We start from the raw sequence: 24,760 nt of genomic DNA, 5'->3' as shown, positions 1-24,760 counted from the left end.
CTATGAGGTATTCTGGAAAAGAGCCAGACTTTCAACGCTCTAACCCGATGTCTTCATCGCCATCTGTAACCAGTGTGGGTAGTGTCGGTAATCCCAAACCAAAGTGTAAGCATTGCAACAAATTTTGTTTTGGAGAATGTCGTTTGAGAAGTGGATTTTTTTATCGATGTGGTTTGACCATGTTCTCAGAGATTGTCCAGAAAGAGTTGAAAAACAAATAGAATTAGGCCAAAGCCGAGTAATCCTGTTTCGAGAGGCAAAGATTTTTGGAGTTTCCGATTAAGTCCCAACTTGATTCTAATGGTTATATTGGTCCTCAAGGGTCCATTTAAGGGACGTTTTGAATAATCTTGGAAAACGAATAGTGATAGACATGATTTATCTATAAATGTTCTGAAAGTTTCGGTAATACTCCGTATGTAACACCCCAAACCCGGCCCAGAAGTTATGGCCGGATCCGGCATGCCACATCAAAAACATAAAAACAAATTTCCATTCTAAGTCCAGAAAATCGTACTTGATGTTCAAAAGATTAATTCATTAAGGGTTAAAGTGAATGGAAGCTGTGCACCAGGTAGGAAATCAGAAAAGAGGAGGTGAGTCCATCGGACTGCTTAAGTACCAAGCTCCCTTCGGATCCAATCCTAGACATGCATACCGCCATTGCCACACCTTAACATCATGGATATTTCTAGGACACTGATTTGATTAAGTCATTTTTAGGAAAAGTGGTTAATTTTGGAAAATACTTTCATTGCGGAAGCTTTGCTTGTTGTCGTGTTATTTTGAAATCAACTGTTGTTTTTGAAAACGCGCCCTAAAGCTATCCAATTTCAATAGTTAAAATAAGTATTACCTATCTTAGTAATACATATTAAAAACCATCAAAAATAAATAAGCGGCCTTATTACATTTAAAAGCCCAAAACCTCAAACGTAATTAAAAGGATGTCTAGTTCACCAGAAGAAAATCAAACTTTCAGAACGGGTGGCCACTCCGAATTCCCTCACAGCTCCAAGCCCACTATGGTTGGGGATTTCCTACGTGGATGAAAATAAAAGGGGTGAGTTTGGGGAAACTCAGTGTGTAAATTAACCCAATCATAGCCTATATTAGCTCAAACCACAAAAATAGAATAAGTTGGCCTTAGCCCAGGACAGAATTCAGAATAAAGCCCATAGGCCCATAACAGAACAGAAAGATATTACATGTTTATGCAGAAACCCAACCATATCCAACCGTATACACCCCCGTACCAACCTTACACCGTGTGGGGAGACAACTCGACCCACCCAACTGCTACACACCACAGAATTTGCAGCATGGCTGCCAGAACAGATAATGTGACAAAGTCACCAGATACAGATAATCGTGGCAGAGCCACCAGAACAGATATATGTGGCAGAGCCACCAGATCAGATATTTGTGGCAGAGCCACCAGATCAGATATTTGTGGCATAGCCACCAGAACGCTTCCTCCATAATATAACCCATGTCCCCATGCAACAGATATATAATCATGGCATACATCATACAGAATCAGATCGTCATGCTTTTCAGTCAAAATTAACCCTAGGGGTATAACGGTAATTTTGCACCTAAGGGTATAACAGTAATTTTCCATACATAGGGGTATTATAGTAATTTAGCTACTTTTAGGGTTTTCATGCATATCCTAACTATTTACGTACTATCAGAACACTTACCGCGCATACTTACCGAATTGGGCCCGTTGGCCCATGAACCCGATCTTTGGCCCATTAAGCCCAAATTATCAAAATGTACGAAATCGCGTGTACTGCAGTTTATTACTTTAGATTACCAAATATACAAACCCAACTATCTTACAAGCATTCGCACACTCGCAAATTCCCAAAATACCGACTTTTCGGCATTTCAGCTTTTCGGCTTTTGCCAATCTAGTCTATGAGAGGGTGTCAGTTACACACCTGTTTGCGACGATATGCTGACGAGATCCACACACAAACCGTCTACAATTGGATTACTAACACGTTAATCTAACTATTCAAATACAAACTACGTATTAACCCCTTACAATATTCGGTCAACCACACCTACAGATCATAGTAAGATTATAAGAAATCAGTAAGCAACTCATTAATAAATTTTTGTCAATGTTTACCACATAATCATAATTTCACTGCAAGCTGTCTTCCTAAGCAACAGTCACTAAATTATTTATAACTGGAGCTACGAAACTCCAAATCAAGTGCTGTTAATTTTCCCTGAAAATAGACTCATATATCTTTTATTCATAAAATTTTCAGAATTTTTGGTATGGCCAATCAATACCAGATTTTTCTTAAAGTTTCCCATGTTTCACTGTTTGACTAATCTGACCACTCTTCATTACGAATCAAATTTCTCATTATGCAGAATTCAAAATATGTTCTCGTTTATTCCATTTGAAACTAGACTCATTAAGCTTTAATTACATAATTTATGCAGCTTCTAACTCATCTCCCACAATTTATGGTGATTTTCCAAAGTCACGTTACTGCTGCTGTCCCAAGCAGATTTCTTACCAAATCACTCTTTCATACATAACTTGCATGCATGTTATTTAAACATGTATATCACCAATCAATCATCACATATCTATGATTTTACTTAAGTGTAATCTCCATTTCATCATTTTAAAGTGCAACATGTTAGCCGATTTTTCCCTTTAGCATCTAAGGCACATGCATGCTCATTTGTTTGGCTCAACTTCACCTATCTTCCATTTTTCATCAAAAGAACATGAAAAAACAACCATTTCCTTCATTTTAATTCATGACTAAATGCTCACAACACAACTAAAAATCAAAATATACTTCAAGAGTTAAGGTAGAATCAAGAAGAACTCATGAACCTCAAAATAGAAGCAAGGTACCAAGAACTTACCTTTAATTTTCCTCCTCCTAATGACCGAATACTCAAGAGCTTTCTCCTCTCCTTTCTCTTCTCTAACTTTAAGCTATGATGAACAAAGATGGACAAAAATTTGTTCTTTTCACCCCTTTTTCTTTTAATAAAACTTCATATTTCATCCATTTAATTTTTTAATACAAAAGACATGAAATTCTTATCATGAAACATTTACCTAACCCATTATCATGAAACATTTACCTAACCCATTATCATGGAACATTTACCTAACCTATTATCATTGAACATTTACCTAACCTATTATCAATTTGTACCATAAATTATGGATATCAAGTGTACATTTTGTCTACAACAACATGATGACTGGCCACTTCATGTAAAATGGGAGGTTTGTCATGCAAATCCTCCTATTTTGCACTCCTATTTATTTGGCCACTTCAATTTAGCCTATAGCATTTTCAAACATTTTCACATAGGTCCTATTTCATAATTTCACCCCCTTTTTTCTTATGGAACAAAAATTAACTAAAATTGTCGGGTTCTATTTAAGTTTTGGCTTTCTAGAGGCCCACTAACATAATTAAACCTATGCCAACATTCACAGGATTCCCGAAAATTGGGGCGTTACAACTCTACCTTCCTTAAAGAAATTTCGTCCTCGAAATTTACCTAATCCAAACAGAAGAGGGTATTGTTGTTGCATCGTCTCTTCTGGCTCCCAAACTCAGAAGTTTCTCCTTCCTTAACTTGTTGAAAACGAGCGACCAAAGGCTCATCATTCAACTGTTTTTCCTTAATCTGATCCACCCAGGTTGGCCTCACTTGCAACTCAGCCAACAGACTTCCATCATCATACAGACTCAGACGAGCAAACATTGCTCTCAGATCAGATACAGCTCTACGACTTAGAGCATCGGCTACCACATTAGCCTTGCCTGGGTGATACTCGATCGAACAGTCATAATCCTTAAGCAACTCAATCCATATCCTTTGCCTAAGGTTCAACTCCTTCTGAGTCAACAAATACTTAAGACTCTTGTGGTCTGTGTATATAATATACCTCTCCTCGTACAAGTAATGTCTCCAAATCTTAAGTGCAAATATCACTGCCGCCAACTCCAAACCATGAGTAAGATAGTTCCCTTCGTGAGGTTTAAGCTGTCGTGATGCATATGCAACCACCTTACCCTCCTGCATTAACACGCAGCCCAAACCCACGTGTGATGCGTCACTGTACACACTAAAATCCTTCCCAGACTCCAGCTGAATTAACACAGGTGCTTCAGTCAAAACTTTCTTCAACTTCTCAAAAGCTTCCTGCTGCTTCTCACTCCATACAAATGGTACTCCTTTCCTTATGAGTTTTGTCAGAGGTGCTGCCATCACAGAAAAACCTTCCACAAACCTTCTGTAGTATCCTGGTTCAGACTTGCTGAATTTCACAAAGAGTTCCTTCTCCCTTAACTAATGATATCCAGATCGAAGGTCAATCTTGGAAAATACCGAAGCTCCTCTAAGCTGGTCGAACAGATCATCAATCCTTGGCAGTGGATACTTATTCTTAATCGTCAGTTTGTTCAACTAGTGATAATCAATGCACATCCGCATCGTACCATCCTTTTTTTTTACGAATAGCACCAGTGCTCCCCATGGAGACACGCTTGGCCTAATGAAGCCCCTATCCAACAACTCTTGAATTTGTGCCTTTAGCTCCACCAACTCCTTCGGTGCCATTCTATACGGTGCGATAGACACAGGTGCCGTTCCAGGCAATAAGTCGATTCCAAACTCCACTTCTCGGTTCGGAGGCAATCCTGGAAGCTCCTCCGGAAAAACATCTTGGAACTCCTTTACAGTCCTAACCTTATCCACTGTCAGTCCCTCCTCTTCCAACTGACTTACAAATGCCAAATAGACCTCACAACCTTTCCGAATCCACTTTTCGGCTCTTAATACCGACACCACATTGGACAAATAATCCCTTCACTCACCTATCACCATAACCTCCTCATCCTTTGTGGTCCTTAACACCATTCGTTTAGCAGCACAATCTGGAGTCGCTTTATGCTTAACAAGCCAGTCCATTCCCAAAATGAGATCAAACTCTCCGAATGGTAACTCCATCAGATCTCCAGGGAAAATCTTACCTTGAGTTTCCAAGGGTACATCCCTATACAGTTTTTCTACCCTAACCGAATGACCCAAAGGACTTAGTACAGATACCCCACTCACAATCTCCTCAGAGCAGTCCAAGTTGTCCATAATCCGTTCTGTGGCCTCCAATCAATATTCTGCCACATTTGAGGCGATACCAGACACGCCCTTAAAGATCTCCGCTCCGTTAGCCCGAAGTCATTCAGAAATAGATCCCCGAACTCCATTGCCCATACTTGCCCCGGCAACCCTTTCCAGAACACGAAGCATTGTCTATGACAGGGCATCATCCCTGGTACTGCAGTCATGAGACTCTACCTCAGTTGCAGGTGGTACCGATGCATCCACCGCCGGTATATGTCTCGAAGACGAAGATCTCGCTCGAGCACTTCCTCGGCTTCGTCCACGGCCTCTTGTACTCATATCGTATTATCTTGATTACGAATTTTTATGCATCAATTAATATTTTAGTGTTTATTACAGATGTTTTATGAATCAGACAGTAGTTCAGAGTTTGTTTTCGCAGAATCAAAATCTAGCTACAGTTTTAGTCTCTTATCAGATTTTCCTATGGTTTCAGAATCATCCTATCTAGAGTATCCTAGTAGGATTTCAGTACAGATAGATAAGTTAGAAAAATATTCAGAAGAGTTCAGAGTAATACTTAAAGGCTTGGGTCGGAGATTTGGAATGCCACCTTCTAAAGATCTAAATTTTGAAAATCAAGTTTTTCGCATTCTTTATAACATTTTTGCTTTCGAAAATCTTTGTTTTTGTAAACCTATTCCACAGCCGAGTTGTTGTAACCTAGGCTCTGATACCACTAAATGTAGCACCCCAAACCCGGCCCAGAAGTTATGGCCGGATTCGGCATGCCACATCAAAAACGTAAAAAAAAATTCCATTCTAAGTCCAGAAAATCGTACTTGATGTTCAAAATATTAATTCATTAAGGGTTAAAGTGAATGGAAGCTGTGCACCAGGTAGGAAATCAGAAAAGAGGAGGTGAGTCCATCGGACTGCTTAAGTACCAAGCTCCCTTCAGATCCAATCCTAGACATGCATACCGCCATCGCCACACCTTAACACCATGGATATTTCCAGGACACCGATTTGATTAAGTCATTTTTAGGAAAAGTGGTTAATTTTGGAAAATACTTTCATTACGGAAGCTTTGCTTGTTGTCGTGTTATTTTGAAATCAACTGTTGTTTTTGAAAACGCGCCCTAAAGCTATCCAATTTCAATAGTTAAAATAAGTATTACCTATCTTAGTAATACATATTAAAAACCATCAAAAATAAATAAGCGGCCTTATTACATTTAAAAGCCCAAAACCTCAAACGTAATTAAAAGGATGTTTAGTTCACCAGAAGAAAATCAAACTTTCAAAACGGGTGGCCACTCCGAATTCCCTCACAGCTCCAAGCCCACTATGGTTAGGGATTTCCTGCGTGGATGAAAATAAAAGGGGTGAGTTTGGGGAAACTCGGTGTGTAAATTAACCCAATCATAGCCTATATCAGCTCAAACTACAGAAATAGAATAAGTTGGCCTTAGCCCAGAACAGAATTCAGAATAAAGCCCATAGGCCCATAACAGAACAGAACAGATATTACATGTTTATGCAGAAACCCAACCATATCCAACCGTATACACCCCCGTACCAACCTTACACCGTGTGGGGAGACAACTCGACCCACCCAACTGCTACACACCACAGAATTTGCAGCATGGCTGCCAGAACAGATAATGTGACAAAGTCACCAGATACAGATAATCTGGCAGAGCCACCAGAACAGATATATGTGGCAGAGCCACCAGATTAGATATTTGTGGCAGAGCCACCAGATCAGATATTTGTGGCATAGCCACCAGAACGCTTCCTCCATAATATAACCCATGTCCCCATGCAACAGATATATAATCATGGCATACATCATATAGAATCAGATCGTCATGCTTTTCAGTCAAAATTAACCCTAGGGGTATAATGGTAATTTTGCACCTAAGGGTATAACAGTAATTTTCCATACATAGGGTATTATAGTAATTTAGCTACTTTTAGGGTTTTCATGCATATCCTAACTATTTACGTACTATCAGAACACTTACCGCGCATACTTACCGAATTGGGCCCGTTGGCCCATGAACCCGATCTTTGGCCCATTAAGCCCAAATTATCAAAATGTATGAAATCGCGCGTACTGCAGTTTATTACTTTAGATTACCAAATATACAAACCCAACTATCTTACAAGCATTCGTACACTCGCAAATTCCCAAAATACCGACTTTTCGGCATTTCGGCTTTTCGGCTTTTGCCAATCTAGTCTATGAGAGGGTGTCAGTTACACACCTGTTTGCGACGATATGCTGACAAGATCCACACACAAACCGTCTACAATTGGATTACTAACACATTAATCTAACTATTCAAATACAAACTACGTATTAACCCCTTACAATATTCGGTCAACCACACCTACAGATCATAGTAAGCTTATAAGAAATCAATAAGCAACTCATTAATAAATTTTTGTCAATGTTTACCACATAATCATAATTTCACAGCAAGCTGTCTTCCTAAGCAACAATCACTAAATTATTTATAACTGGAGCTACGAAACTCCAAATCAAGTGCTGTTAATTTTCCCTGAAAATAGACTCATATATCTTTTATTCATAAAATTTTCTGAATTTTTGGTATGGCCAATCAATACCAGATTTTTCTTAAAGTTTCCCATGTTTCACTGTTTGACTAATCTGACCACTCTTCATTACGAATCAAATTTCTCATTATACAGAATTCAAAATATGTTCTCGTTTATTCCATTTGAAACTAGACTCATTAAGCTTTAATTAAATAATTTATGCAGCTTCTAACTCATCTCCCACAATTTATGGTGATTTTTCAAAGTCACGTTACTGCTGCTGTCCCAAGCAGATTTATTACCAAATCACTCTTTCATACATAACTTGCATGCATGTTATTTAAACATGTATATCACCAATCAATCATCACATATCTATGATTTTACTTAAGTATAATATCTATTTCATCATTTTAAAGCGCAACATGTTAGCCGATTTTTCCCTTTAGCATCTAAGGCACATGCATGCTCATTTGTTTGGCTCAACTTCACCTATCTTCCATTTTTCATCAAAAGAACATGAAAAAACAACCATTTCCTTCATTTTAATTCATGACTAAATGCTCACAACACAACTAAAAATCAAAATATACTTCAAGAGTTAAGGTAGAATCAAGAAGAACTCATGAACCTTAAAATAGAAGCAAGGTACCAAGAACTTACCTTCAATTTTCCTCCTCCTAATGACCGAATACTCAAGAGCTTTCTCCTCTCCTTTCTCTTCTCTAACTTTAAGCTATGATGAACAAAGATGGACAAAAATTTGTTCTTTTCACCCCTTTTTCTTTTAATAAAACTTCATATTTCATCCATTTAATTTTTAATACAAAAGACATGAAATTCTTATCATGAAACATTTACCTAACCCATTATCATGAAACATTTACCTAACCCATTATCATGGAACATTTACCTAACCTATTATCATTGAACATTTACCTAACCTATTATCAATTTGTACCATAAATTATGGATATCAAGTGTACATTTTGTCTACAACAACATGATGACTGGCCACTTCATGTAAAATGGGAGGTTTGTCATGCAAATCCTCCTATTTTGCACTCCTATTTATTTGGCCACTTCAATTTAGCCTATAGCATTTTCAAACATTTTCACATAGGTCCTATTTCATAATTTCACCCCCTTTTTCTTATGGAACAAAAATTAACTAAAATTGTCGGGTTCTATCTTAAGTTTGGGCTTTCTAGAGGCCACTAACATAATTAAACCTATGCCAACATTCACAGGATTCCCGAAAATTGGGGCGTTACACTGTAACTCTGTTCTAGTGATGCATACGGGTTAGGGGTGTTACAATTCCACTTAACTTGGTTTATAATTAAATTAAGTATAATTAATTAGTTAAAATTATGTTTAAATAAACCATTAATCAAAGTATATATATATGTAATTGTGAGTGAATGGAAAAATGAATTCATTCATCATCTTCCTCCATCGTCCACCATTAAAGAAAGAAAGAAAGAAAATTCAAAGCTTCGACCACAAATTTCCTTAGGTAATTAAGCTAAACCTTTAATATTTTATGAAATTTGAATCATGGAAGCTTAATCTAGCTAGTCCATGTGTTAATTTTTTCAATTATATAATGTTTAGCAAGTTGTTATTAAAGCATAATTATGATTTTGAGCTTGATTTGAATAAATTATTAGTTAGTAAGCTTAGATTATGATAAAAACTAAATTAGAAAATAAGTTAAACTTGTTAGATAACTTTGTGACATTAGGGACTAAATTAAAAATTGTCATGAAATTGTGTTATATATAGAAAGTATAAGACCCCTAATGAAAGGTTATGAAATTGGATTGTAATCTAATGTTAGATGTGGAAAAATATGAGCATCCCGACTATAGGGACTAAAATGAATAAAATGCAAAATAAGTCAATTATGTGTTTGAATGTGAATTAAATTGAATGTGAAGTGATATTGTTTCTATGATTGAATCATCAAGTGTATCTAAAGACGACGTCAGGCTAAATGCTGAAAATTGAATTGATTTGAAAATAGTAAAAACTTGTAATGTCTTCCACTCGATCTAATTCGTTGGATCCAGATTTTGGATGTTACATCACTATTACAGACTTACAAAATACAAAACATACAATTTTTCAATATTTATACCTTATTTAAGATTATTGTTCCAACTGACTTACAACTGGATGTACTATAGATAATTACAACCATTGTACAAGACTTGAAATAGCGAGGACTTACAAGTGAATATCATAACTTAATTACGTTGTTCTATTTATTTTGTCCTCTAGTGATAATAATGACTACAATTGTGCTACCAACATGTACTGTATGCATAATTGCCCGTCCTGCCACCTCTAGCATAGCCTTGGCGTCATCTTTCTAGCATACAGCCGATTTAGCTTACCTGTAACACAATACATTGATGCAAGTTCATGAGAAATTAGTGAGTTAAATTCTAGTTACCTGTAGATCACGTACACATATATAACTTTCATTTTTCACCTTATCGGACATAGCCCTTATTAAGATCTTGTCTTCTGAGTTTGATTGACTTATTCTTTGAATACTCCACATACACTGGTGAACACTTCTTTTACACTACGTTATTTAGTACTTTTTGGAGTTCTACTTGCCCTAAACGGTACCATCTTAGCATTTAATTTCTTTTCACAGAAGTTTTTAGAACACATAACATACATGCAAGAGTCAGTTTAGGGACTCACCTGATTTTCATCTTCTATAGCTTCAAGCTCCAGATCTAGCCTTTTGTTGTGAAATCAATAGCTTGGGATCCAAATCTGTCATCCAGAAAGATGCTACAGATGCCTTTACCCTTTTAGAACAAAAGGGTAACCATTATCATTACCTTAAACCCAGACGTCTCATAAAGCCTTGTTTCTCCAACATACTTATAGATCTACATTTCCTTGACAAGAAGAGTCACAAAACGTAACTTGATGTGAAGAAAATCACTAGCAAAATCCAGGGTTTTAGACTCAACTCAGAAAAATATTATTACCTTCTTTTAGCCCTAAATCTTGATGATTTTAGGGGAAAAAGGCCAGAAGATAACTCCCCTTAACCAAACCAGAGTACACTTTTAACTTAACCCAAGTCTCTATTAGAACTTGGTAAACGTCATCCATACTGAGTTGTCTTATCCTAAATTTTCCACTTCTAAGAGACCTACTTGATTATCTCTTTAGCCTTTAACTTTTCTAGTTCAAGCTGGTTAGTTCCTAACCAGCTTAATTTGTACTAACCAGCTTAATTTGTAACCTAAGTGGCACGGGACCACTGTTATAGGGTGCACTATACTACTGGCATAAACTCATACCCTAAAAACAAATTTTCTTAACCACAATCCTCATTCCAATAATCATAGTAATCTGACATGGAACCCTTATTCACTTATATTCATTTCGAATTCTGCCCAATTTATACGCCAAAATTACATTTGGGTGAATACTACTTTGTCAATCATACTTCCTTAAGGTTATGCGTCAGATCTTGTGTCTGCTAGAATCAGGGCTTTCTAGGCACTCTCATAGTATTCTTTTACTTCGTCAATTTCTAACACTATAAATACTCACGATTTACTCTATATGCCTTACTACCTTAAACAATATTTAGATACTAATACTTCCCTGGGGTTGTTATATACTCTTAACCACTTAACATAGACTTATCCTTAATATATAGCAGAATATTAGGAAATCAAATTCTTACTTACTCTTGTGGCAATTACTAAACATCCACATGTATACTCCAAATGATTATTTGGGTGGATTTCACTACGCTGGATAAACTCTTTACTGTGTGACAAAACTTTAAACCCACCAAAACTAGGGCATTACAAAACAAGTATGATATGAACTTGTTAAATGATTCGTAATACAAATTGATGATGAAAATGATAAGAAACAATGATATTGAATAGGTAATGGTATGTAATTGGACACTGGTTACCCTATTAATTGTTTGGGTAGAACCAAATATAGCTGGCATGCTGTAGGATTAGATTGTGTACAAGTTTCTACTTTATTTATACATCGATGATGCACTAAGTGCCAGTTAGATATGATTCACTGAGGTTCCAAATATATTTCTTTGAACTTTTGGATGATGCACTGAAGTGTCAGATATATTTCTTTAAAATTTCTGATGATGCATTGAGGTGCCAGATATATTACTTCAGACTTTTCGATAATGTACTAAGGTGCCAAATATATTATGTCAGTTATATTTCGATGATGCACTATGTGCCAGAATGATATGAAAGTGCTGAGCACATATTACTTTAAACTGTTTGATGATGTACTGACCGCCACCAAACGTGTGAATGTTTGAATAGAAAATACCACACCAAAATACAAAATTAAATAAGCAATGTCCAAAAGTATACGAATCAAATTGTAATATAGTAAGTGTTATAGCGGAACATAGAGAAGTATTAAGAGGATCGTAACAAAGGGAGGATGAACTAAATAATAAATCTACTTCTACAATAACAAGTCTAAATAATAATAATTAAAACTTATATAACAAGAAGCAATAAAACAATATCATAAAATAAATTAAATAAACAAAAATAGACAAACAACTAAATCAGATTAACAGGAATAAGATTAACTCGTTTCAGTGGTTGTAATTAACATTGGAATTTGGATTTAAATGGAATTAACTATTAATTAACTAGTATTACCTCTCGACCTCTACTAAGTAACTAATCAACAGGTACTTGCTTATCTCCAAACTTCACATTCTCTATTAGAATAATTACGATTTATTGGGAAAACTTATCTCCCAGCCTTGTTTAACTTAGATGGCTTCCTTGGGTTGAAAACCCTAGGGTTTAAGCACACATAATTTAACAGCAGTTAATTGGATCGCTGATTCGCCCCATGGCGCAGCGTAAAATTTATCAACCACGGATCCATGTATGGGAGCAAATCGGGTTGAAAAAGGGTTGAAAATGTATCTTTTTTACTGAAAACATTGAAAGGATGCAACTGATTCGATGTCGATTCCAAGCCACAACGAAAACGTCTCGACCTCTACGTACTCTACCCTGTAAAAAATGAATAGCCACTTTTCTCTCGAACTTTTTAGAGAGAATTAAAAATGGTTACTAGACCTTTATTTTATTAAGTTGGTAACCTTAACACACTAAGGGATTATCATCTTTTTATCCTCTTTGATAACACATATTAAAAAGAAAAATCATGATTATTCCATTATTAGTAGAAAAGGCAAATAAAAAGTTAGAAAAATGAAGTATGTTTTTCCAAAAGAATATATGATTATTCCCTTATTAATAGAGAAGACAAATGGAAAGTTAGAAAAATGAATTATATTCTTTCGAAAAGAATATTAATTTTCATGTCTTTTATATTTTGACCGAAATTAATTAATATAATTGTCTATATTAATAAATTCAATAAAATATATACAATTAATATTTTGTATGAATCAAATTCATATATTAATTATATTATTTCCAAAATAATATTAATTTTTATCTCTTTTATATTTTGACCGAAATCTATTAATATAACTGTTTATATTAATACATTTAGTAAAAATATATACAATTAATATTTTGTATGAATCAAGTTAATATTTTAATTATATTCTTTCCAAAAGAATATTAATTTTCATGTCTTTTATTTTGAACGAAATTAATGAATATAACTGTTTATATTAATAAATTTGGTAAAATATATAAAATTAATATTTGTATTTTATATGAATCAAATTCAAATATTAATTATATTCTTTCCAAAAGATTATTAATTTCCATGTCTTTTATATTTTGGCCAAAATTAATTAATATAACTGTTTATATTAATAAATTTGGTAAAATATATACAATTAATATTTTGTATGAATCAAATTCATATATTAATTTTATCTACGTTCTATATTTGTGTACAACAAGTTTGTCCATATAATGTGTTTAATATTTAACTATCAAATTAATTCAACAATTAATTTAATTCATATCATATGACAACTAAATACAATACCAAATATATTTGGATTCTTTTCGTTTCAACTATAGGGTGTGACCCATAGGCTCTTGTAGCGTTGGTAGTAATACTAGAATGTTTCTAACACTAGAAGCAATGAGTGAGATCTAGCAATGCATCATTGTCACCCAAGTTAGAAGAAGTCGTGATTTGACATAACTTTTTTGTGATAATCTTTTTATGTACTATATACTTTTGTCTTTAATATCTAGACAGACCTTAAGTCATGGAATAGTCACACTTGTATAGTCCAACATCATATTTCCTGATCTTCTAAATAGACTATAATAAACAAATAAATGTGATATCTCATATCAACTTATTCGAGCATGACCATGCATTTCTATAGTCTCACTCCATTAGGAGGCCTAAGATATTACTCCCATTACGTAGGAGAGATAAATCCTATCTAGATCAACCATATCCCACTACATGGATTGTGGCATAACCAACATCAGTTTTTATAGTACAACCTGTTACGATAGAAGTTTTGACTGTATCAAAATATACGGCTCATGATGTTGGGACGATGATAGTCTCAAGTTTGAGGATCATATACATAGTTATCACTATGAGTAATATTGTGACTATTACTTAATAATCCAAGAAACATACTCATAGCTAGTCAATCCAATATGTTGTTCTGTAATACATACTCATGTATTGATTTTAACATCAATATTTTAATGTTAACTCTTTCTCATCAATCAACTACGCATTAGTCTCAATGCATTATTGTTGTCTGATCCTACAATAATACTTGACTAAGGACTTTTTAAGAATGATCATATTTTCTTAGGACTTTATTACAATTCAATTTATTTATATACAAAGAAAAAGAATCTGAAGTAATAATGACAATGCCTTATAATAATAAACAAGGCAAAACGAGTATGTGATTAAGTCATCTCATGATTGGTCTTTGGGCATACTTTAACAATCTCCCACTAACACTAAGGCCAATCAAGCATAAATCTCATACCGGGTGACTTAGTGTGATGATTATGCTTTTGTTGTGTCAGAGGTTTCGTAAGTGGATTAATGATGTTATCATATGTTGGTACTCTACATATTTCCAAATCTCATCGATCAATGATTTCTTGAACGAGATGAAAGTGCCTAAGTATATGTTTTGATTGCTGCTGAGATCTGGGTTCCTTTGCTTGTGCAATAGCTCTGTTATTGTCACAATGAAGTTCTGTAGCATCTGATATGCTAGGCACAACCCCTAGTTCAGTTATGAACTTCTTGATCCAAACAACCTCTTTTGTAGCCTCATTAGCTGCAATGTACTTGGCCTTAGTTGTGCAATCAACTACTGTACCTTGCTTTGAACTTTTCCAGCTCACAATGCCACAATTAAGGCAAAACACAAAACTTGATTATGATTGTAAATCAACCTTGTTGGTTTGGAAACTAGTATTATGTAACAATTTGCACTTAGCTTTTCCTCACCTACATATATAAGGAATATATCTTTAGTCCTTCTTAAGTACTTAAGCATATTTTTAACTATGACCCAATGACCTTCACCGAGATCTACTTGATACCGGCTCATCATGCTTAAAGCATACGATACATCTAGACAAGTACATAACATACCATACATGATAGATCCAATAGTCGAAGCATATGGAATCTTAATCATACGTTCTCTCTCTTGTGAAGTTGAAGGGCACATTTCCTTTGAGAGTGAAATACTGTCTCATAGGTAGGAATCCTTTATTAGATTCTTTCATACTGAACCTTTTCAGTACTTTATCTATATATGTACTTTGGTTTAGACCTAGGAGTCGTCTTAATCTATCTCTATGGATTTTGACTCCTAATATGTATGTAGCCTCGCCCAAGTCATTCATAGAAAAAACAACTTCCTAACCAAGTCTGAACAAATTGTATGAAAGTATGTCATTTCCTATGATAAGTACATCATCTTCATACAATACCAAGAATACAATAGTGCTCCCACTAATTTTCTCGTAAACACAAGACTCATCTTTATTTTTGATAAAACCAAACCTTTTGATCGCATCATGGAAATGAAGATTCCAACTTTGAGAAGCTTGCTTTAATCCATAAATGGATCTTTGTAGCTTGCATATCTTACCAGCATTTTTTGGATTAACAAAACCTTCAGGTTGTGTCATGTACACATCCTCTTCCAATTTCCCATTAAGGAAAGTCATTTTGACGTTCATTTACCCAATTTCATAATCATGAAATGAAAATATTGCAAGTAAGATTTGGATGGATTTAAACATAGTGTAACACCCCTTACTCGTATCTGACGTCGGGGTACGGTTCGGGGCATTACCGAACCAAAACATAAACATTCTCACAAAACCGAGTTATAAAATTTCATTCGATTCAAAACCATTTATACACAAGCATATTGCCCCTCATACGGGCCCATGAAGCCCAAAACATACATTAGGAATGGATGAGACTAAACCGAGAACTCTCAAAACTTTCGTAACACTTAGAAAATTTTTCATCAAAACAGGGGTCAGACGCCCGTATGGGTAGGCCGAGTGGTCACACATGCCTGTGTGGCTTGGGACACGCCCGTGTAACTCTCTGTTTATGACATTATCAACAAATTAGGGTCACACGGCCAAGTCACATGCCTGTGTGCTTAGGCGTGTGGCGAATTAAATTCCAAAAATTGGGTGCAGACTTCACATGGCCTGGGCATATGCCTATGCCCTAAGGCCGTGTCCTTCACACGACTAAGACACACGGCCGTGTGTTTACTACTGGGCATTCTATTTTGTATTAATTAGGGTACAGGGGACACACGCCCATGTGTCTGCCTGTGTGGACAACTTTGAGGTTATTTTCCAAGCCTGTTGTCGTCCATAATAACACGTATTCCAAGCCTGTTGTCGTCCATAATAACATGTACACACTTGTACATCTCAACTTACGTGGCATAAATGAGAACTTACACTTTCACAACCATGACTCATGCATATCAACTTCTTATCAATTAGTACTTGTTAAGATTCCATATTTTATTTAAACTAAGCTTACCAAATCACATGCAATATACATAACATCAATTTATTTCCATTTTACATATTCTTGCCTTAGTTGTTATTATGCCATTTACTCACAATTCCATCATCAAACATCCATAATCGTATCCACAATTCATTCATGCCAAATGAATTTATCCATGTGATGAGTGACCTTAGCACATGCATGCATATATGAATAAGATTACACCCCTATAATTAATATGAGCTATATCTCATGGCCATATACAAAATAAATCATCAAATCATTAAAAGCCAACACATTTGGATAAACCAATATGACATATAACAAAAAGACTAAGTCCCTATACATGTCATACTCAAAATGTTAAGACTAACTATACCCAAATATCCAATTGATAGTGTGATCAAGTCTCCAACATCCTTTGATCCTCGAGCGAGATTGGTGGTACTATAAGAAAATGGAAAAGAGAGGGGAGAAAGCATAAAGCTTAGTAAGTTCACATGCAAATAGATAGCAACATAATCATGAATATATATATCATTGACATAACATAGTTTACATATATGTCATCTTAATTTCATAGGCATAACTTACACATTTTCAATCTTACCAAAAGATCATCATCACATACTGAGTTCATTCATATGAGTTTTTCGTATGTATCTGTACTAACTCGTAATACATTCTCATATTTCCTCATCAATGACTTACTTGTTGAATAACTCACTGATTTACCCCTTGAACACTCGGAATACTATCGTATACACGAAAGGATTACACATAGTGCTTCAAATGTAGCCACATGCTACTTCATATCACAAATCACACATTGCTCGCTCTTGAGCTGATCACAGACCTGCTCACATAAGCTGACAGTCAGGTTGTAACTACTCGGGCTGTTCACACAAGCTGACAGGTACCCATAACACCTACCAGGCTACCCAGCCACCGATAGAACATACAAGACTAGCACCCGGATTCACATAGACACATATCGCATATCTTATGAGCTCAACACATATAGTTCCTAGTGAGATGTCACATTGTATCCTAAATTATTCCTAAGGTTCAAACGGGATTTTCTCGAGGTCATATCTTTATCGAGCTCGTTCACATTATCATCCTCATAGGCCATGACGTCATTCATACACTCATCATAACAATTTAAACATAGAAACTCATACATTAATAAAGCATTAAGAACATGATATTACATTGCATTATTTACACATAAACTTACCTCGGTACAAAATATGGACAATTAATTCGATTTAGTCCAAAATCTTGTTCTTCCCCTAGTCTAGGTCCGGACTCCGTTTTCTTGATCTATAATAGAAAATTCAGCTCATTTAATCATCACATTATTCAAATCAGTCCAAAAACTATATTTTTGAAAAATTATAATTTTACCCCTAAACTTTCACTTATTTACAAATTAGACCCTAGGCTTGTAAAATAAAATGTGTCCATTTTCTTTGTTACCCAAGCCTAGCCGAACCTAACACATGCTCATAACAACCCACACTTTCCTTCAAATTAGATTTTTACTACTTATTTTTATAGCTTTTACAAAAAGGTCCTTGTTAGGTGTTTTCATAAAAAAACCACTTAGTGAAAGATGTTTATCATACATCAAACTTTCATATTCCTCCATTAAACATCAAAATACATGCATGTCATACATGGGTAAGTTTTTGAACATGAACCCTAGCTTAAAATAATGGTAGAAATAGCTAGATCATGCTTCAAGGATCTCAAAAACATAAAGAACATAAATAACGGGGCTAGAATGTACTTACTATTGAGCTTGAAAGGATGAGCAAAACCCTAGCTATGGCTCCTTAGGATTTTCAGCAAATGAGGGAGGAAGATGGACACAAATTTGACTTATTTTTCCCTTTTTATTCTTTTATTAACCAAATAACAAAAATGCCCTTAAGGCCTTTCTTTCAAATTTTTCCTATTCATGCCCATTTTTGTCCATAAAAATAGAAATTGGGAAAATTGCTATTTAAGGACCTCTAATTAATAACCCATGGAAATTTCATGCTTAAAGCTTCTAGAACTCACATTTTCCAACTTTTGCAATTTAGTCCTAAGTGTCAAACTGGACACTTTATTAATAAAATTTCTTCATGAAATTTCCACACAAGCATGCAATCATATCATAGACCTCATAATAATCATAGAATAATTATTTCTACTTTGGATTTGTAGTCTTGAAACTACTTTTCTGACTAGACCCTAATTTGGGATGTTACACATAGCAACAGGAGAAATGGTTTTGTCATAGTCTACACCATGAACTTGTCAAAAATCTTTAGCGACTAATCACCCTTTGTATGTTTGTACATTACCATCCATGTCAATTTTTTTTGGAAACCCACTTGTACCCTACTGGTTTAACCTCTTCAGGTGGGTCAACCAAGATCTATACTTGGTTTCCTAACATGGAATCGAACTCAGACCTCATGGCTTTAAGCCATTTCTCAAAATTTAGGCTTGCCATCGCTTCTTAATAAGTCCTAGGCTCATCTTGATCCATAAGTAGAATATCACCATGTGTTGTAATGACAAGTCCATATCTCTTAGGCACATGGCGTTCTCTTAAAGATCTTCACGATAGTTATTCTTCCAAAATAGTCGATTGTTCCACAACAACTTCTGGAACCTATTGTTATTCAATCTCTGGTTCAATGATATGTGTTGTTGTCGAATTTCTTCGAGTTCTATTCTTCTACCATTTTATTTTTTAGAGGTAAACACTTTTTTGAGGAAGACTCTTCTCTAAGTAATAAACACTTTATTCTCAGTTGGATTGAGGAAATAATATCCTTTAGTTTCCTTAGAATATCGCACAAAGATGCAGTTTTGAGATTTAAGTTCGAGCATAGTAGATGTCTGACATTTAACATAAGCTTTACAACCCCAAATCTTCATGAAAGACATACTAGGGCATTTCCCGGTCCACATCTCATATGGTTTCTTTTGAAGCGATTTAGATGGAATAAAATTTAGTGTGAAAATAACTGTTTCAAGTGCATGTCCCCAAAAGGAAGTAGGAAGATCAACATGACTCATCATTGATCGAACAATGTTTAACAGTGTTCGATTTATCCTTTCAGAAACTTTATTCTATTGTGGAGTACCAAGGGGTGTAAGTTGTGAGACAATCCCACATTCCTTCAAAAACTCATCAAAATTTAAGCTTAAGTATTCTCCTCCTTGATCTGATCGAAGTGCCTTAATACTTTTACCTAGTTGGTTTTGTACTTCATTTCTAAATTTCATAAACTTTTAAGGGCTTCAGATTTATGGCACATAATATAAAGATACCCATATTTACTAAAGTCATCAGTGAAAGTAATGAAGTATTGAAAACCTCCTCTGGCTTATGTGTTTATTGGTCCACACACATCACTATGTATTAAGCCAAATAAATCACTAGCTCGCTCACTTTTACTATTAAAAGGTTTTTAGTCATTTTACCCAACAAGTAAGACTCACATATATCCAATTATTAAAAAACAATAGAATAAAAAATCCCATCTTTATGGAGTTCTGATATACGCTTCTCACTTATATGGCTCAAATGACAATGTCAAAGATAAGTTTAATTAGAGTCATTTATTTTTGATCTTTTAGTATTTATGTTATAAATGGGTCTGTCTTGATCTAAAATGTAGAGGCCATTTACTAATAGTGTCAAACCATAGAAAATATTATTGAGTAAAATGAACAACAATTATTCTTAATAATTATCTCAAAACCAATTTTGTCTAAATAAGAAATTGAAATAATCTTTCTAGTCAAACTGGGCACAAAATAACAATCCTCCAAAATTAAATCAAGTCCATTAGGCAATGATAAAATATGTGTTCCTATAGGCAATGATAAACACATCTCTCTTGAAGTGCTTGCCCATCATATAATTCCTTAAAGTGCTGAATCATATCATAGGAAACAATATCCTCATGTTATTTTTGAAGCTCAAGATTCATTGTGGCAAGCATTAGACATCTTGTGCCTAACATGTCATCAAAATGCTTCTTATAACCATCCTTGTCAGCTTTAGAGGCATTAGCTGTTGGTTCATTAGAGAAGGGTTCTTCAATGACATATAATTTTCGTTCTTGTTTGAGGAGATCTTTAAGTTTCGGAACAAATAAAGGAAGTTCAAGCCATTCAACTTGTCTTTCTCAAGGACCGATCTTAATGACAAAGAACTTGTGTTGTTCGCCATAGTTAATCTACAAAAATAAAATATGCTCATGAGTACATTCTCCAAGTTTATTATAATCATTAAAAGGACTTTATTAAATGATGCTCCCAATCATATTTTAATTTCAGAAAGACTTTCTTTAAAGTTTTCTAGTGGGTAAGGATCCATATTTCACCTATTCTTAAGTCAGCTTTGGCTTTACTCTCAAGATTATGATTATTTAGGTAAGCAACACTTGCTAATTACTCCACATGTAACTCCTCTATTTTGCTCCAGTCATCTCGTGATTTATCCAAATCTCTTGCCTTTAGGTATCTAATCTGTAACACCCCTTACCCGTATTTGATGCCAGAATAGGGTTACGAAACATTACCAGACTTATTACGCAATTAAACATACATTTCTCATACATTTTTCATTTTCTGTTGTAAACCATTCACAATCATACATAAAGTCCCTAATACGAGCCTACGAGGCCTAAATCATGCTTCAGAAGTGGCTCGAGACTAAATCGATAACTTAGGAAATTTTTGGAATACTTAAAAAATTTTACAAATTACAGGGGACACATGCCCGTGTGGCCCGGCTGTGTGTCTCACACAACCAAAGACACACTTGTGTCACAGGCCGTGTGGACATTTGAAATAGGATCACATGGTCGTGTCTCAGCCCGTGTTCGACTTCGTGTAACTCCCTGACTTGGGTCACACGGCCAGCCACATGCCCGTGTGCCAGGCTATGTGATAGGCCGTACCAAACCTGTAGGGTATACTGGCTTATGCCACACGGCCAAGTCACACGCCCGTGTTCTTAGCTGTGTGGAGCATACTAACTTGATTTCTAATCAAACACCAGAGGGCACACAACCGTGTCACCTGACCGTGTGTCACACACAGCTGAGACACACATCCATGTCTCTGCCCGTGTGGACAAAAATTGGCTATTTACCAAGCCATATTTCTCACCTAATCTTTCAATCACCTATACAAACCAAATAGCATATAACATGGCATAAATAGGCATTCAAACCAATCTCAACCAAGCCTAATTCATGCTAATTCCATACCATCAACCACAAGACACACAAGTATCGCAATAAGCCATTCAATTCATGCCAATTTCATGTTCTCAAATCACCTAAATGGTCATTTTCATTTACGCATCACTTTGCCTAAAATCACAAGCATACCAATTCTCAATTATCAACTATTTGATACTCAAATTATCAATTCACAAACAACCATTCACCACAAACATTTACATAGCAATTACCAAATGCATAACAAAGGCCATTTGCTCATATATATACATCACCAAATATACCAAAATAAGCCAACTCTCATGGCTATACACAAAACCAAACACTTAACATTTACAAGCCAACTCAAATGGCTAAATACATTACTAACATATACCAAAATGACCATAACTCCTATACATGCCATAACCAAATTACATAAGTTCAAAAGTACCAAAGTGATAGCTTGATAGTGTGATGAGATCTCCGATGACTCCCAATCCGAGCAAGCTTTGATAACACTATAAAACACGAAAAATTAAATAGAGTAAGCTATAAAGCTTAGTAAGCTCGTATGCTAAGTAAGTAAAACTTACCAACCAATAATTCAATAACATAAGCATCATATAATGCAATTCAAAATTGATCCAAAACTTAACACATATATTCAATCCAAAGATTAAACACAATTTCCATCAATTTCTTCGATTTGGTGATTGTATAGTTTACATACATACCTGTACAAACTCATATCAAACTCATACTCATCCATATCCTTGATATACTCGTTGAACCATTTGGAATACTATTGAATACTTGGGAATCTTGCACCCTAAGTGCAAATACATAGCCAAAGCTATCTCAATCTCATATCACATATAATGCTCACTCTCGAGCTATCAACGAGTCTGCTCATAGAAGCTGACGGTCTTAAAGTAGTTACATGGTGTTGCTCACACAAGCTGATGAGAATCTGCAACACATGGTAGATAACTCAGCCACCGGTAGGACGTACAGACCAACACCCAAATCACATAACCCCTAATGACATGTCATTCGTATCCTAATCTATTCCTAAGGTTCAACCGGGAATTCACATTTTTTGAATCGTAGTCGAACATATCCGCAAGGTCATATTCACGAATAATTCAATAATAAAGCATTTAAAACACAATTATATTAATGCTTATTAACATACGAACTTACCTCAAATGCAAAAATAACGAAATGGATCGATTAGTCCAACACTTTGTTTTTCCCCCGATCTAAATCCGAACTTCATTTTCTTGATCTATATAATATCAAATTTAAGTTATTCAATTATCATTCTATTCAATCTAGCCAAAAAATCACATTATGGAAACTTCACAACTTTTACCCCTAATATTTCAACATTTTTACAATTTAGTCCTTATCTCATAAAAATAAAAATTCATGCAATCAAGTCCCTATCTGTGCTAACTAAATTTTTTTATTACCATAGAAGCCCATATTTTTCATTTATTTCACATTTCTACCATAATATTTCCACAATTCTCAGTTTAATCCATAATTGACAATTTTACTAAAAATCACTTTACAAATGTTGTTTATCTAACAATAAGCGTACATTTTCTATCATCAAACATCAAAATACACATATATTCATCAATAGGAAAACCATAAAACTTTAAAAAATTTTCAAATTAGTCCCTGGTCTAGCTAAATTAAGTTACAACAATTTCGAAAACATAGAAATCATTAAAAACCGAGCAAATTTGCATTTACATGTAAGCTAGCAAGTGATCGAAGCTTCAAGCCCTAGCTATGGCTTCTCCAATATGAATTTTTGGTGGAAGATGTTAATTAGGAAGATAATACATTGTTTTTTTTATACTTATTTTACTTAGTTTATTTATTAATTTACTTATTTAACCTTGGTTATAATTCATTAAAATCACTTAATACATGTCCAAGATTGTCCACTAACTTTATAAATACGCTAATTAACAGATAAGGACCTTCACTTTAATATTTCATAGCTATTAGACACCTTTAGCTAATAGAATTCAAGTTTTACACTTTATGCGATTTAGTCCCTTTTATCAAATTAAGCATTTAATCAATAAAATTTCTTAACAAAATTTTTACACAATCATCCTACCATGATGTAAACTTTAATTTAATAATAAAATAATTATTTTGACCTCAGATTTGTGGTCCCAAAACTACTATTCTGATTTGACTAAAAACGGGTTGTTACATAATCCTATTAAAGTAACCTAGTTAAGTTATTAACCAATATGATAACCAGCGAATATCACTTGCTTATTCTTCACGTTTGACCAAGATAGATACACATACTCTGCTTTAGTAGAACACATTGTATTGATCGAGGCTTTAATGAGGGTAGGTACTAGAAGGCAATCTTAACTTAATATTTTATTGAGGGGGTTTTAAATTAAATTAATCTCACCGTTAATGGTCAACATTTGTCCATTTAATACTCTAATTGATCTTATCAATATACTATAACATGCACGCTAACATATAATCAGTTGTATCATATACAAGAAAAATATAAAGCAGTAAATAAATGCAATGGTTATAGCCTATAAAACAATAGTGGTTTCTCCCAAGCCAATGGGAAAACCGTAAGGAATCCTAAAGGTTTATGCTGCTTTTCAAACTTCTTTTCTACTTTAGGTAGCTTGACCTTATTTTCCTATAGTTCGTATCAACTCATAAAATTTCCAATAATAGAAAGTCGTTTTACATATAAGGGAGTAAGATGATAAGAGAAGTACAAG

The sequence above is a fragment of the Gossypium hirsutum genome, chromosome A10 (genome assembly GCF_007990345.1).
Source record: "Gossypium hirsutum isolate 1008001.06 chromosome A10, Gossypium_hirsutum_v2.1, whole genome shotgun sequence".
NCBI classification, from domain to species: Eukaryota; Viridiplantae; Streptophyta; class Magnoliopsida; order Malvales; family Malvaceae; genus Gossypium; species Gossypium hirsutum.
Note: the sequence above shows the minus strand (reverse complement) of the source record.